This window comes from Protopterus annectens, chromosome 3.part0, assembly GCF_019279795.1.
Source record: "Protopterus annectens isolate FY-2018-M chromosome 3.part0, PAN1.0, whole genome shotgun sequence".
NCBI classification, from domain to species: domain Eukaryota; kingdom Metazoa; phylum Chordata; order Ceratodontiformes; family Protopteridae; genus Protopterus; species Protopterus annectens.
Genome location: NC_056731.1, coordinates 952,961,699 through 952,975,428, shown reverse-complemented (window position 1 = coordinate 952,975,428; position 13,730 = coordinate 952,961,699).

The window sequence follows — 13,730 nt, the reverse complement described above, 5'->3', positions numbered from 1 at the left end:
GATTCTCAATGGGCAATGGTGGTTCTGCAGATAGGCGGCGTGCCTCTCACAGGTTGCAATCTGCTATGCATAGTCATGGAAGACAATATCTTTCTCGTAGTATGACACTGCTGCAGTACCATAGAGCCAGGGTTTCAACTGACAATACCACAGGTATCAGACTGTCATTCTGAGTGGTTAATGCAGCCATAATCTTACTGTGTCTGTGCTCCTGTCTTTCATGCATGACATATAGCTGGTGTGCCACATGATCTGTGGTATGGGCAAGTGCACGGACATCTGAACAATGCCATAGCTGTGACTGTTGATTTGCCTGCAGCAGGAGGTGGACACCCTCTGACACCTGGACATGTACAACATCTGCTTGCTACTTCTATGGTGATGCCCTGTGTCTGGTTGTTGTGTGGATCAAACAGCAGCAGCAGTTCTCCCAACTGCAGTGTGTTGACCAACGGCCTCACCATATTTAACATCCACTGTGTCATCATTCTTTGAATGCATCAACAAGTAGATCACCACATCTGAGGATATATTTGGTGCAACATCAGTGTCAACCTTATGGATAGACTCTCCAAACAAATCAAGGTCATCTGTACCAGAGGCCATACTACCAAGCTGAGCCACATCATGAAGAACATAATGATTGCTGGATGGGCTGGTGGATGATAAAGACAGTTGATGTGCTACAAGATACAAAGACACAAATCAGGACAATGTGCCTATAGCACATGAGCAATACAACAGACAATTGGGATGTATACTTCACTGCAATGTTACAAATGCTAATGACTTCACTTGCAGTTTACTGCATGTATGTTTCACATAAGGTACTTACCATAATAAATATGCCCCATCGAACACATCACTACACTCCTCTAAAAGCTGTTGATTGGGTGGAACTTCCCAATTTCATTCTATATAACCAGCTTATAACAACCCACAAACTTCTTCACTGCCCTGACAAAATCCCTGCTCTACAAAACCTACTTCACCCAAGCATCAAAGCTAAAATTCTATGATCAAATCAGAAACTCCTACTAGAGGTAACAAAGACCATTAACTCCACCGGCACTTCCCTCTACAGCAACTCTGTTGATAAGCAGTGGAACAGCACCCCCCCCCCCAGTATCACAACTATAACTACCCTCTCCCCCTTCAAAAAAAGCCATAAAATCCCATCTTCAGCATCTTTGGTTATGTAACTGCAACACCCCAGACTAATCTCCTACTAGTACTTTCAGCCTACCAGTACATAGCTGTCTCTATTTCCCACCTCACTACTTCTTCTTTCTTGCTCTTACTTCCCAGTATAATTTCTCCTGTTACATCTCTCTGCTTCTCCCTCTAAGTGTCATCTTCCATTCCTATATCCAACTGACTTTAGGTACAGCACACCTACCAATACTATTATTATTTACACCCTTTGAAGTATTCCTCTTCCTATATGTCTGCAACCTTCCTGCTTACCCTACCTTTAGACCTTACCACCTACTACTCTCTGTTAGCCCCTCCACTTTCAACTCACTATTTCTGTATCTATACCTATCCTCTCTCACCAGAACCCTTCCTATCCAGTCTATCATTTATACATATTTCATCCTACCAGCTATTTTATAATGTATATACATCCAAAATACTCTGAAGTATTTGATGTCTAAACTCCTTTTTAAGGTATTATTTTTCAACAGCATTATTAGTAGAAAAAGTGTATGGATACTATATATGATTGCATGTAATCTAACTGTATATCAACTGTCTAATGTAATATTTTACTGTGTACATGGAGCTTTTATCCCTGGGCCTCTGCTGAAAAAGGACATGTGACTTGTCGGACTTTCCCGATTAACAAATGTAAAATAAATAAATAATAAATAGTAACATGGCCAACATGCATTACATATGTTGTGCATAAAAACCTAACACACCTGGCAAACACTCATGGGATGCTGTTGTTGTTGTTTTTCTACTGTGTTGAACTTCAACTAGTGTAGGAAAAAATACATTATGGATCACATCATTCACAGCAGTTATCAGGTGAATACAATTAAATCATACAGAATGTGAAACATACACATACTACTCATATGTGCACTTAAGGACTCCTGCTCTGTAGAGATTGTGGTTTGTACTGTGGATGCTGCAATGGAAAGTAAAGAAAAAGACAGCACAGTCAAGTAGTTATCTAAACTAATACTGAAAACATCAAATATATGACAGAGTAAAATGGGCTGCAAATACTCACATGATGGACATTACAACTGTACACCAGAGGGGCCTGTATTGACAAAGACTGACAAAGATGTCAGGCATCATGTGTGTTACACATTGTTGAAAGCTCTGACAGTGTCACTGTATCATACCTAGTCTTTCTGCACTTGATAATGCATGGCTTGCCCCTTCACTGGATGCACCTGTAGTGTTCAAGGTTAGGGAAACAACAATATAATAGTAAACAGCAGTGCCACTAAATGAAGTGTGGGCACTAACAAACTATTGTACACAGCAACAGTACAGAGACACTCATCTTCTGTTCCCTTATGTAGGCCTGAAGTAGATGGACCTGTGAATATTAATGCAGTACACATTACAACTGTAGTTTGCACTGCTCTATCTGTAACTCAGGTATACCAATACATGTAATTATATTTACGTTTATCATCCTCACTTTGTGTGGAAGTGTCTTCATGGTTCAACTCAGCTGCTGTAAATCAAACACAGGAATACATGAATATGCATGCTGAAACAGTATGCATCAATCTGCCAAAATACTCATGGATACATACATGTCCGTCCTGGAACCCCAGCTTCAATTCCACTATCAGGGAATCACCACTTCCCTCTTGCTGTATGCAGTGATGCCAAAAACATTGCAATGTCATGGGGGGGGGGCAGTGGTGGTCCACCATTGATGGCATCCCTCAAACTCTCATAACGTGTCACTCTGTTGGCTGCACAAAAAAATCATGTCTGAGCAACAATGTTAAATAACTTACAAAAAGTATCAGAATACCCTAGGATCTGTAGGTAGAACAGATCCTTAATAAACTAAAACAGTAGTGATAACACCTCTGTTAAGAAGTATCCCTGAAGGAATATCTGTAACAGCAGCAGCACATGTTATAACACTGTTTTAGGAAACATGATTTAAGCAGTAGCTGTAATATCAACCAAACATAGTAGCCATATATGCTGTAGTAATCTGTAGGCTTCTGTAATTAGACCATGGATGCATTACCAGTAAAAATTGCAGATAATCCATACACTGTTCTCATCTGCAGTGGACATTTGACTATGCAACTGTATATGGGACTGAACAAAAATATTTACAAGAACAACACCTGTATGCATACATTTCCAGAAAACATGACTCCAGGAGCTTTAAACAGCTTCTGTGTTCTTCTTTAACATTGTGATTAAATCTGACCTTAAAGATGTACCTTTTGAAATTATTAACTTTTGCAGATGTACTAATTGGCTCTACAGAAATTCTACCAATTGCCAATGTACCTCTCATTCAGACTCACAGAATCAAAGTGCACCTTGTGTGCACACAGCTTTAAGTACCATTTGCAGCATACATAATTAATGAGGTTAATTAAACTTCATGTTGTTTGATTCCCATTCATGCACATCCATGTAAATTACTGTTATACACCGAAAGACCCAGGTGTACCACAAAAATGCACAAAAGGTTTTGATAAATGGTATCATGCATGGCGTGTGCCTGTTATCTTCCAATAATTTTAGAACATGACATCAGCGCCACTTTCAAATAGTGATTTTGATGCATTTAATGATCAGACCATTGCTAACTGCAAACTGAGTGGTGCCTTGGTGAACATTTCTGTGTTTTTCTGTTTTTCAGATACCTAGTAATTAAAAATCATGATGATGACTTCGAGGAGGCTGCGATGTGTCTATGCACCCAACTGGACCAACAAGGAGATGATACAGATGTTGACTGTATATGCCAGATTGGAGCATAGGATGAGAGGCAGGCCCAGGAAGTTCACTATGATTGACATGTGGAACCAGATCCTGAGGGAGCATTGATGGAGAATGGGGTTCTACCCCATAGGAGTGCAGGTTTGTCACTGCTATGATGACCTGCATCACAGGGATGCAGCTGAGCTTTGAAGGAGGGTCGACAAGGTGCAGAGACACCCCATTGATCCCTACCGTAAGTACCAATATTCTACACATTCCCTGATATTACTACGAATTTAAAGATATTTATTTGACCCATATATATCATATACATGTTTTATAACCATGTTTTAGCTGCTGTGAAAATTAGGTCATGGCGATAAGTCAGTGGACTTTGTATGTATTACCCTCTTGACTATGGGTTCAATACCTGTGTTGTTATTTTACTTAATAATTGAATAATAACCTTAACTCTATCCTTGTAAGGTACACATATGTTTTACAACATCTAACTACATAATTTCACATAGCCACTGTCCTCATATATCACTAATGCCTATAGTACCTAGGCTGCGGATGACTGCGCATTTCGTAGTTTTCCCTTATAGTCCCATTGTATCACCTACTGGACCATTACAAGGTGGAAGACAAACAGGTATATAAAATAGTTGCATTATTCATCCTGCACAAGTATACAGACAAGTTTATTTGCTATAAAAATCAATGCCTGTACCACTGGTTAAATATATTTAGTTGCATATATGTTCATAGCTGTTATGACTTCATTATGAGAGGTGTTAAAATTGTATGCATTTCCCATATTCTGCCATTCATTGCAGTTTTTCTAAGAAACACCTGCAGTACATGTTGTCTACAATGACAACATAGATGAATGTTAGCTTGCCCTGTAAAGCAACAGGCCAGAATGTGTACATTTTTGCATGTTGTGGGTTCCAAACCACATAGGGAAACATGTTACTTTGGTTAAGTTCACCCATATCATTTTTTTAAATCTATATTGCAATAGTTTATACTAACATTTATGTGGTGCATGGTAACAGCTCACTCAGTCTTTCTATGAAGATCACTATAATCCAAAACGGCCTAATAACATCAGTTGTCGAGCAACAGTGTTTGAAGAGCATTACCTGTTTGTCGGTTAATAGCATGCACTGAATGTTAGCTCATCTTCTAAGAAGCAGGCCAGCATGTCTATATTTTGTGTACTGTGTGTTCAAGTCTTGAAAGAGGACACATTGATCTTAAACTATTATACTGATTTCATATACCCATAGCATTCTTTTAACAAAGCATTTTACATTTTATTGATACTAATGTATATTTTGGGCATTGTTGCAAATAACTTGGTTATTCATTGACTTTCTACTGATATATCCATAATCCATAACATTCTGTTAATATCAGCCATTTAACAGCAGGGGCAGTATATCTTGATAAATCCTGTTATATGTCTATGCAATTTTTAGGTTAACATTGTACACTTTTTAAAAATGCTATGAAGTAGTGTTTTGTCATGAAATGCTGAAGTCAGTAGTAGAATAGAATCTACCTATAAGTTTTGAGGGACTGAGGGACTGTGATGGACATAGTTTACTATCATGGTATTGAAGTGGACTTGGTCGAATCCAATTTGTGCGAAGTCTGAAACGTGAACGTTGGAAATGTTAAACTCTGATATTTCTGAAGTACAAATCTTGTCCCTATCTTGACCCTTGTTAACACTTGTTCCTAGGTCAAATTTGGAATGTATTTTGGCTATATCAGAATTCAGCAATGTGACTTTTCGAGAACGTGGGTCGATGATACGATCATTCAACCGAGTCCACTTCAATAAAATTATAGTAAACCAATGGGCACAATAACAGTTACAATGAAGGGTGGAGAATATGTATGTATTTAACTAATGATTTGCAATTTAACAAGGAATAATGATCCTCACACATACCTTTCTATGTCCATAATGTACAGCAACCGGTATGGTTTTCTTCACAGAAGCTGTATGCTACATGACACTGTCAAACTGCCTGAGGAATGGATTATCTCAATTACTGTTAATTTTTCAGAACACAGTGCTGACATGAATGCAATTTAAAACAGTTTAGCTACATGACCAGCACATGTTCATAGTCTGCAGTCCTAAACCAAGATCATTCTTAAGAGACCATCCCCCCATCAGGATGATGCCATCACATTAACTCATTTCACTGCCTGGAGAACAAGCTTTTGCAGTTAAGATGTGTTCGGTAGGCAAATAGGTCTCAAGATTAGAACCTGGGTAGAGGTTGCCCCTACAGGTTTGAGTCTCATGTCCACCAATCTGTTCTCAAAAATATTAACACCTAAATGTAGCAATGTCTATTGAGTATGGTGCTTATATAATGTTCTTTAGAATAACAGTCTATAAAATGTGTTGTAGAATGTTTATCCTTATTATTTGACAAATACTTTTTAATTTTTTTTTAATTTCTGAGAACGAGGACTGCTGCCAGAACAGAGTGACGTGCCTTGAGCAGATGCACAGGCTTGAAGAGCAGCAGAGAGAGAGGTATGTTGAATATTTTATGTATATTATGAACTGAGATGCTTATACCACTGTTTTTAGTTTGTATTTTTGTAAAATTATATGTTTATTGTTTAGAATGTAGGAATACCCATCAGCAAACAGTAGTTGTCATTACTGGGTAAAAAACTTATAGTGTTGATGTAATTTTTATTTTGATCCATTTTGTAAGCACACATTTTTTATAAATACATCCAGAACATAAAGAACAGTTTGTTGTGTGCACCTGACTCACAGGTTTTGATGTGACTGTTTTACGTACAAGTAAAAGTGCTGTGACTATTGTTCATGATGCATAGTTTGGCACACTTGTATGTCTGGCTATGTTTTCTGATGTTTGATCTGTTGTGCATAGCCTGTCTCTTCACAGAATGAATGGGTATATGTGGTGATGCTGTTAGTACAGCTGTTTGCAGACTGTGTGCTATGCCCTTCAGTTCATCTTTGGTGTTGCACCTGCCTCACACACCACAGGTGTGTTTGTACAAGCACTGCTATGTTCACTGTCACTTGGGTAGGTAATCATTTGATAGCAGCAGTTCATATTGAGCACAACCTGTAAGTCAGCATTGGTATTGTCTCCAACCCCTTGTTTGTTTTTTTTAAACACTGCTGTAGCCTAGGTTGAGTGTCAATTAAGCATATACCCATTTAATAGCAGCAGTTCATAATCATGTTCCAAAATATTAGTTTTGTAATAAGCCTTCTGATTCCTGATTGTTTCTGAAGAGAATGCATAGAGATGAACACATTCAATACTATTATTAACAGATACATTACATTCTGATATGTCTACAGTTGTTTTGATTGAACATATCACATAGTTTTTAGTGTTGCATTCATTATATTGATGTGTGTTCAGCCAAATGTCATGCTGCCTGTCTCAGAAGGTTGCCATATGGTGTGCTAATTGTCCGGAATAGTGTCCGATAACTTTCTCATCATTTATACAGTGGCATGTTGTATCTGCTTACATACATCATTGAATGCAGACAATAAAATATGTTTACTGATCATACAGGCATTTTTACAAAGCAAGGATACAACCACTGAAAATCATAAAAATTTAATAAATCACAAAACGTTCAAACAAAACTTCTCTTCTTCGATGTAAAATAATCAAACAATTATTCAGGAACCTAATAAATACTCTAAGTAATTATGCAATTGTCACATCTATTTAAAACCATTAAACATGAACATTTCTCAAATAATAATAAAAAAATAATAAATAAAAGTTTGCTAACGCAGCCATAGAACACCTAACACACACACACACACACACATATATATATATATATATATATATATATATATATATATATATATATATATATAAATATTTAATAGTTACAATCTAAGTATTTATTATTATATATCAGTTGCATATTTAATTGTTTTAATTAGATGTGATAATTGCATAATTGCTTAGAGCAAAAAAAAAAAAAAAAGAAATACAGATGAACCAGGAAAGTGTAAAAAACTAAAGAAATAATAAACGAAACACTTCAGCAATATGGTAGTCAGGAAGATGCTCACCACAAGAAAGCTATATCAAAAAACAATTAGTAAAACCGTGATTTAGCGCTTTTGGAGCTGACCATTGAACCAATACATCATGTGTTGTTTCTTAAAGGATTTAATTTTGTTTCATCTAATGGAGCCAAAATAGAACAAACTTTACTTGATTTAAAAATATTTACATGTAAATTTAATTTGCAATTACTTTATGGTCAATGTCCACATGATGAGGGGAACAGTGGATGTAAGAGAAAAAGTTTAATCAATCCACCATTACACCCCATCATTCAACTATATAAGAGACTCTGTGAGAAAGACATTTGTACTTTATTGGACAGAAAGTGCCACCATTAGTTTTACAACCTGTCCCGGGAGGAAATGCATTTATTGAATATTATGGTCAATGATAGGGAAATTAGATGTATGAAGCCCGACAAGGGTAGAGGGCTAATAATTACGTACAATGTTGACTACAATGGCTGCATGCTGAATCTTCTGTGTGACACTGAAACCTATTGCCCTGTGTCATTAAATGAAATTAATATAGCCTATTGGGGCATTAGGGTAACATTGGAAGAGTTTTTCCTGTTTGAACATCTTAGTCCTGAATTGTATAAATTCTTCAGAGTGTCAGATCCCATTATTCCTCCGATATTTGGGGTTAGAAAGGTACATTCCAACATTTATGATCCCCCTTTATGGCCAATTGTGGCTCTTGTGGGATCTATTATGGAACCCCTGGTGAAATTTATTGATTGTAAACTCAAGTGTTTGTTTTCAGCATTTCACCACATTGTTTGGGACTCATGGGACCTGTTAGACAAAATACATGAAATTCATTTTGACTGGACTCATGGGACCTGTTAGACAAAATACATGAAATTCATTTTGACTGGACTCATGGGACCTGTTAGACAAAATACGTGAAATTCATTTTGACCCTAATTGTGTTCTTGTTTCATGTGATGTTAAAAATCTGTTTTCCTGTATACCACATGAAGAAGGATTGCTCTGGTTTGATGAGGTGGTATGTGACTATAGCAATTTACAGGTTACTGATTGCACTTTTATTCATGATTTTATGGAAATTATTTTGAAAAATAATTTAATTAAATTTGATGGTGAATACTACAAGCAGGTCATTGGAGTTGCTATGGGGGCCCCATATTTGCTAATTGGCAATTGTTGAGGTGGGAGTTGAATACCCTATTTTATATTCCCTTGTTTAAGTTTTGTAAGGGTTATTACAAATACCTTGACAACTTGCTGTTGGTATGGCAAGGTGACTCCACACAACTTAATTTCATGGTCTCAGAACATTGGGTTGGAGACCAGATTGTATCATAAGCCCACTTTTTATAATTAATTTGTATTTTATTCTAGCTGCCACCCCTTACATCAGACAAGGGACATTGTTAAAAGTCAATTTATATGGGCATCTAGACTTACATGTGATGACGACTGTTGTGTAAGTGAATTTTGTGTGCTTAAGAACATGTTTCTTGACAGAAGTTTTCCTATTAGCCTTTTAGACATCATCGCCAATGGGATAATGTCTGAGACACATAGGAAATAAGGTCTGGATATTAAGTATGGTCTTTTTAAAGAAGAAGATGAGGCCAAAAGGGACACAATTAATAATATGGTGTTACACTATACTTTGGATGTCAATGGTATAGAAAACATTATTACTAAAAATTGGTCCTTGTTCAACTGTGATGAAAACACCAGATTTAGAGAGGTACACTAGACCTAGTTTTACTTATAAGAGGAACTACAACATTAAAGACTTCCTAGACAGAACACCACAAACTAGCTTAGGCTCCTGTCCAGTTACATTGATGTGTGGCAGGTGTAACCAGTGCAAACACATTGAAGAAAATTACACTGGTTGGTTGTATAATAAGGTTAACAGGTGGGTAAGTGGTGGAAAATACAATTGTTTGACAGAAAGGGTGGTGTATTTTGCTTTCTGTATGACCTGTCAAGCTTTTTATGTGGGCAAAACGGTTAATGGATTGAACCATAGAATATATCAACATCAATACAATATGCAGAGATTGGACAGCAAGAGTGCCTTGGCACTACACTTTATGACATGTGCAAACTTTGACAGGTTTAAGTTTTTTATTTTAGAACAAGTGTCATTAAAGCCTGTTAGTGGTGACTGGAAAAATATTTTATTGCACTGGGAAATGATATGTCAGCTTAGGTTAGATGCTGCCAACCCTTCTGGAATAAATTAATTTATTTCTATTTTCGGTGAGCATAGGAAAAGGCACCATGGTTTAGTAGAGTCTATGTGCACTTTATTTTAAAACAACTCTAGTGGCCGCTTGCTTTTTCAGGTTAATGTTTTTAACTAGGGTCTGTATTATTTAGTTGTATACATTGCCTCTATTATTATTATTTTTATGTATAACATATATGTTTTTACATAAATAGTATATTTTAACATTTCTGTCACTTAAAGAGTTAAATTATTGTTTCAATTTGTTTGCAATTTTAATCTGTATGTGATTGGTGGATTAGGGAGGTGGGGTGCACTTCCCAGTTTATTTAATTGAGAAATTTTCTTTACCTGTGATTCTGATGATGTCTGTTTATTGAAGAAAGCACTAAACCATGGTTTTACTTTTTTATTAACTGTTTTTTGGTATATCTTTCTTGTGGTGAGCATTTTCCTGACTGCCATATTGCTGAAGTGTTTCATTTATTATAATTACTCAGAGTATTTATTAAGGTCCTGAATAATTATTTGATTATTTTACTCTGAAGATCAGTTTTTCTTAAAAACTTTGTGACTTATTATATTTTTATGATTTTGAGTGGTCATGTCTTCCCTTTATTTTTCTTGGAATTTTTGTTTGTGGATAAGACACATTTGGACACGTACCTGATTTTTACCTTGGTTTACATTTTTACAAAGCTAATGACATGTCTAAACATGGACTTGTTCAGGAAAGAATACTGTTGTCCTTTTCAGAGTGCAACATATATGGCCATGGGTAACTCTGTCCACAAAGGATATGTCTCAGTCCCTGTGTAAATTTCCATCATAACAATATTGTGCTGTGCTCTGACTTTCATGGGAGTGTTCTGAATGATAGACATTTTGATTTCATTTCTGTTGTGTTTTGCATTTAATCTTTACAGAGCATGGTTCCCAAGGACATTTGCCAATCCGGATGCAATGATGTGCATGTGCAACACTGCTGCTCAAATCATCTAAAGAAGAAGAATGACAATGGTGATGATGATGATGATGATGAAGAGGAGGAGCCAGGACCCACTCCTGCCTGAGACGTCTGCCTGCACCCTGGAGGAGAACATCACGGCCATGATAGAGATGATTTTTGGTAGGAGATCAAAGAGGTCATAACCAGTGTGTTCCAAATACAGATGAGGGACATGATGGGGACCTTCTCTGATAAGATGGCACAGGCTATGCAAGATTCATTCAGAATGATAGCTCATGAGATCATTCAGGAGTCTGATTTACACCAACCTGGTCTCTCCACTTGGTAGGTATTGTCTGCATGCTCCTCTTGTGTTCTGCTACCAACATCGTGATTGACATTGAATTGCTTGGACTGTATATGCACTCTTGTGCATCCATACCATGTATCTGTCATGCTTATGTGTTATTATCAAGTGACATTTACTTTGTTTTCAATGGGTGCATGACACACATCAACATATACTATCCACACACATTCAACTGTCCATGTATTATGGCAGTTAACTGGTTGATAGTACTGCAACAGGCAGCCTGTAAGCATGTGTCTTACTGGGACAACTGACAGACAACATATGTTGTTCATAGTCCAACATTAACAGTGTCATATACCTTGGATGTCTGTTTTGCCATATCAGGTATGTGCAACATACAGACATGTCATTCCACATGGTTTAAGATGACAATTGTCATGATGTCCCACTCTCATGGTGTGGTGTTATTTCATGTTTTGGCAATACTGATGCCATGTAGGATCAGATACAGGTATATTCTGTCTATGTGCAGTCCTCTTTATCTGACTGCATTGAATAAAAAGGTAACATGAATCTGTACACAATGTTGCAGATTACACATTCTTTCACAGTACATTACAACATGTTTTTGTATGTAGCATTTCCACACACATGATGTAGTGACACTGGTATACACTTTCCATAAATAGTTGAAGACATTATGATTATACATGTTTGTGTGCATGGTCAGATACATATTGACACAGAAATGTACCTTTGACAAGTGAGCATTCAATGATGTACTGTTGATGTGCTGTAATGATGTTCACAAGGGTGAAGAACATTATATAAGCACAGTACTCAATTGACATTGCAACAATCAGGTGTTAACATCTTTGAGCACAGATTGGAGGATATGAGACTCAAACCTGTAGAGGGAACTTATATCCAAACTCTAGTTTTGATACTTATCCATAATGAGCAGTGTGGCTGACATGCACGTGTTTCTTTATTTGACTTTTGCATGGCAGTATATGCATATGTGAGTGCAATATTTAACCTACTTACCTATGCATATTGATGTGACATGATTACACATTACTGCATTTGTGTGTTTTATACATGTCCAGTTTTGTGAACATCAGCAGTCCATCTGGCCACTTGACATACATTTTACATTAGCTTCAATGTATGTCTTTATGTCTTTTTTAGCATCCTGTGTGCTTTATACATGCATTTGCATTGTGTCAGCTTATTGTTTACTGCTTTACCATGATGTGGTCCTAGGCTGTCGACCTCCCTCCCACCCTAATCTGTCCCTAGTATTTATTGCATGTATGTTTGTCTTTGTCAAAGCTACAGTCCATTGCCATTTATTAATATGACACAATGAACATGTAGTGAATGTGTGGGCATTTTACAATGTGGGACATGTGCACGCAAGTTGCTGGTAATGTTTGCAATATGCACTTGTTCTCATTCTACTTGTGTGCTACCCAGTGTAGTTTTTTTCACATCCATATACACAACCTGCTATATTTATTATTCTGTACTGTTACATATTTTAACATATTATTACGTCATTGGTGTATGTATGTCTGTTTACTTTGATTTCATATACATCCTATTTGTGCCATTGACACACATAAATGCACATGTACACCTGTGTGCTGCCTTTGATATGGCATATGTGTCTAACATACACAGATTTAATTACACATTTGTTTTGGTTGTATACACCTACTTGTGTATGTAGCAGCCTTTGCTGATCTTCTGCAGTACTTATGTTTGGCACTGTGCTTGGTTGTTTGCCTTTCACATCCATGGCCATAGCTTTGGTTCTGTCTTCTGGAGTTATGTACCATTGCTTAACCTATATTTGCTCTGTGATGTGGCTAGGCTAACACCTGCACTGCTAACAGGCTATTTGGATATACATTATTCATCTAATTTGTACTGTGATCCTTATTTATTACCCTATAACACACGTTTATCATTGGTCATACACATCCAGGTATGGCTATTACCCTATAACACACATTTATCATTGGTCATACACATACAGGTATGGCTGTTATATGGTTTACAGCATGTGATAAAGTGATCATCCATAGGTAGATATGTTTTTCTGCATTTAACCAGGGCTGGTATGCACCCCCATCCTGTTTGACAACTTTTCATTGCCCATGTTGTACAGTGTGCTATCTGTGTCACTTATCTGTACTTACTG